The sequence below is a fragment of the Rhincodon typus genome, chromosome 9, assembly GCF_021869965.1.
Source record: "Rhincodon typus isolate 14 chromosome 9, sRhiTyp1.1, whole genome shotgun sequence".
NCBI lineage: Eukaryota > Metazoa > Chordata > Chondrichthyes > Orectolobiformes > Rhincodontidae > Rhincodon > Rhincodon typus.
This window is the reverse complement of record NC_063340.1, coordinates 14,009,895-14,014,049: the sequence shown is the minus strand read 5'-3', so window position 1 is coordinate 14,014,049 and position 4,155 is coordinate 14,009,895. Positions and strand designations below refer to the sequence as shown.

At 43.1% G+C, this 4,155-nt stretch overlaps 1 protein-coding gene across 1 annotated transcript in view; it reads left to right on the top strand.

Annotated features, from left to right (window-relative positions):
• Positions 1 to 4,155, top strand: part of slc24a3 (solute carrier family 24 member 3) — a 314,482-nt gene that overhangs the window by 263,785 nt on the left and 46,542 nt on the right. The window lies entirely within an intron of this gene.

Sequence of the window (4,155 nt, the reverse complement as noted above, 5' to 3'; positions counted from 1 at the left end):
GATTTTGAAACTTGTGAAATCCACATTGATACCATTGGGCTGCAGGGTTCCCAAGCGGAATATGAGTTGCTGTTCCTGCAACCTTCGGGTGGCATCGTTGTGGCACTGCAGGAGGCCCAGGATGGACATGTCGTCTGAGGAATGGGAGGGGGAGTTGAAATGGTTCGCGACTGGGAGGTGCAGTTGTTTATTGCGAATCGAGCGTAGGTGTTCTGCAAAGCGGTCCCTGAGTCTCCGCTTGAAGTGGTGGAGCCTGGTACAATTACAACATTTAAAAGGCACCTGGATGGGTATATGAATAGAAAGGGTTTCGAGAGAAATGGACCAAATGCTGGCAAATGGGACTAGAGTAATTTAGGATATCTGGTCGGAATGGACGAGTTGGACCAAAGGGGCTGTTTCCATACTGTACAGCTCTATGACTCTCTAACAGATGGGAGCATTGGCCCAATTGTTATGCAGGAAAGCAGGGCGAGTTTTTAGGTTTGGGAATAGAATGCGGAACCATAGGATTTGCGAGGGTGAAGAGTGCAGCGAGGAAGGTTGCACTGTCCAGAACAGCCTTTCTATCGATTTCAGTTGTCTTCGATGCTTTTAGGAAAATGCATGAAGCAGTGTTAAAGTGAGATAACACAATCCTCCCACAGGGGATCACAGGACCACAATTCAACTGTTTCTAAGACACATTATCCCTTTTGTTGGCTCTCGCAGGCTGTTTATGACCTTGAGGTTTAGTGTTAGAATACCTCTTAAAACAGAAATGAATCATACTATCATACAGCCCTGAAAGAGGCCATTCAGCCCATTGTGTCTGTCTCATCTGTTTGAAATAGCTATCCAATTGGCCACATTCCTCTACTTTCTCCCTAAAGTTCTCCAGTTATTTTTCCTTTTCAACTTGTACCTGCTTTTCCTTGCTTATTTTTATTGGTAGTAAGACTAGTTTATAGTTGCCAAATAAAGACTTCATTAATCATCAGAAATAACTAGAATCCATATAAAACTGGTTTGACTACAGAACGTTACAAATATATTTTAAATATGCACATGTGGGTAATTATATAATGCAAACTATTTGAATTGCTAAAGAGATATGACACCACTTTGGGTAATATAACTTTAATTTTTTTTTCCATTCTGTTGTTACATTTTATGCTGCCTGCGTGTCACGCAGTTCTTTCTTTTAAACTGGGTTTGATGGAGACGTTGTTCTGACTGTTTGCTTGAGTGGAGCCATTCTGTTCCCAGTCAATGGAACACCCGAGTAGATTTTTATAAAGACTGTACCGAGTGTTGTATTGATAACGTGGGCAAGAGCCTGAGCAGCAACTTCTGAAATTGTCATACCAAACAAATCACTGTCTGCATTGATAAAACTAGTTGAATGCTTGTGCGAAATATAAATAAGGTCTTAATGGTGCACAGAAATTTTATGTTATAGGAAGCATATTATTATTAAGCATGAGATGGTTCAGAAGACATTTACCAGGATTTTACTGTGAGTGGAGGGTTTGAGTCATTCAGGGAGGCCAGATAAGCTGGAACTTTTTTCACTGGAGCACAGGAGGTTGAGGGGTGAACTTATAGAGGTTTATAAAATCACGATGGGTATAGATAAGGTGAATGACAGGTATCTTTTCCCTAAATTGGGCGATTTCAAGACTAGGGGGCATCTTTTTCAGGTGAGAGGAGATAAGAATTTAAAAAGGCAATTTATTTACACAGAGAGTGGTTAGCGTGCGGAATGAACTGCAAGAGGACGTGGTGGATGCAGGTACAGTTGCAATGTTTAAAAGACGTTCAGATAAGTACATGAATAAGAAATGTTTGGGGGGAGGTGGGCCAAGCTCAGGCAGGTGGGACTAGTTTAGTTTGGGATTATGTTCAGCATGGACTGGTTGGACCGAAGAGTCTGTTTCCCTGCTGAATGACAATATGATTCTAAATCAAAACAAAGGGCAAAATGCAATGCCTGCCCTGAGGCACGTTTGGAGAGGGGGTATTTATTTGGGCAAGAGGTTGCTAAGTGAGGACTCCACTGGCCTTGAAGAGAGGCTGGTGCAAACTGGGCCGGGTTTCTCCAGAGTTTTGAAGATTGAAAGATGATTTGATTGAAACCTACAAAATACTTTAGGGGATACATAGGGTAAATGCAGCAAGATGTGTCCCCTGGTCTGGAATGAGGAGGCATAATTTAAAAATAAAGGCTGTGCCACTTAGGTCTGAGATGAGGAGAAACATTTTTGTTCAAAGAGTGGGACTTCTCTAGCAGAGAGGGCTGTGAAAGCTCACCTTCGAGTATGTTTAAGGTGGAGATTGATAGATTATTATTATTGTGCAGTGTTACAATGTGGTTGAAAGACATTGAAGTCTTTGATCATATTGAATGGCAGGCTCATTGGGATTAATGGCTTGCACCAGTTCTGATCTCTGCCTGGAATAAGTCAGGGGTTGGATGCTGGGGGATTGCCCTCCACCCTGCGCCACCAGTTGAGGCCTTTAGGTGATGAACCATTGACCATTGAACAGCTTCATCTCCTCTCCCCTGCTGGGATTCACCTCATGGCTGTGGTCCCGTTGCAGAGGTTCACCAAAGAATTCCAGAACCCGTTCTCGCCAACGCGACCGGCAAAGTATGATTCCTGTTAAGTGGAAGGAGTGGATCCGGCACCCTCTTTCATCTACTCCGTAAATCTCCGTGAATCAAATGATGCCGACATTTCACAAGTCCATCTTGTGTCCTTGACTGACGTCGGCCTGCTTCACTGGAATCGGATGTGGGTTTTGTTTTGTATGTGGTCGATGGAGTTGCTTCACGGATGGAGCTGGAGACTCAAGGAATCAATCCAAGTCCTTGCTGAGCAGGTCTGAAGCCCATTAGGACAATTTGAGGCCAGCACTGGAATCAATCAAACTGACTTCATCTCCTCCTGTCACGTGCCAACGAACTACCGGTGGCAAATCATTAAGTAAGCTGTCGAGTCTTTGAAAGCAACAGGTATTTTATATAGCATCTGTCTCCCAATAAGTTGCGAAATTGTTGATCTGTCAGTATAAAGTTTCCCTTCCGGAACGTGCTTGGCTATCGTCTTTACACGGGATGTTAGTTTTTTTTTCTAGGCAAAGTACTGTGGATGCTGGAAATCTGAACCAAAGACAGGGAAAATGCTGGAGGATCTCAACAGGTCTGGCAGCATCTGTGGAGAGAGAAACAGAGTTAATGTTCCCAATCTGGTCAGATCCTGATGCTGAGTTCCTCCAGCAACGTCTGTGTTTGTTTCACTTCCTTCAAGATGGGCTGCAGAGAACCTTATTTTCAACATGGAGAATGTTCCCTGGTCTGGATCATTGTTTGTTACCTGTGACCCCACGCACAGAGCTACAAGCAATTCGAAATTGAGTGGGGCACATGATAAAGTTTCGACGATTTACAACTGTTAACGGTCTGCAAAGTGCCAGAAATTGTATCAATTCTGAGGACAAAGATCAATCACTTCATGATTAGATGCAACCTCACAGGAACTTAAATCTGTTGCTGTCACAGTTCACACCCACCCCAGTAATTTCTGAACACATCCCTGCTAAAATTCCACATGCTAGAATTCCATTACTACATGGTGCAATACAAGTAATTTATGTTGTATCCACACAGGGGCAGTTAGAGATTGGGGCATCAAATTCTGGCCTTTTTAGCACCACCCACATCCCATGAATAAAAATACCTGTCAGTCTGTAGTTTACAGTGTGTCAAATCAATGTCCCACCACACTTTCCCCACGGTTACTTCATTTCATGTGTCATAGAGTCTAAAACTACCAACATCTTCTTTTGTCTAGAACTTTTTTTTCAACTTTTTAACACTTACAAGTTTTCCAAGCTGTGTAGTTTCAGGGTTTCTCAGTAATGAGAATATTAAAGAAAGAATCCAACATTGGGAGTTAATGCTCTGGGAGGTCATTTACAGGGATGCTCCTGCAATCGAGATCTTGGGATTGCTGGCCAATCAGAGGCTAGCTGCTCTAACGCCCAGCAATGCCAACGAGAAAGCTGTGACTGTTTTCAGAAAAATGTACACACCCACACACACCCACACACACACACACAGAAGTACAGAGAGAGAGAAGAGACACACACATACACACACACAGAAATACA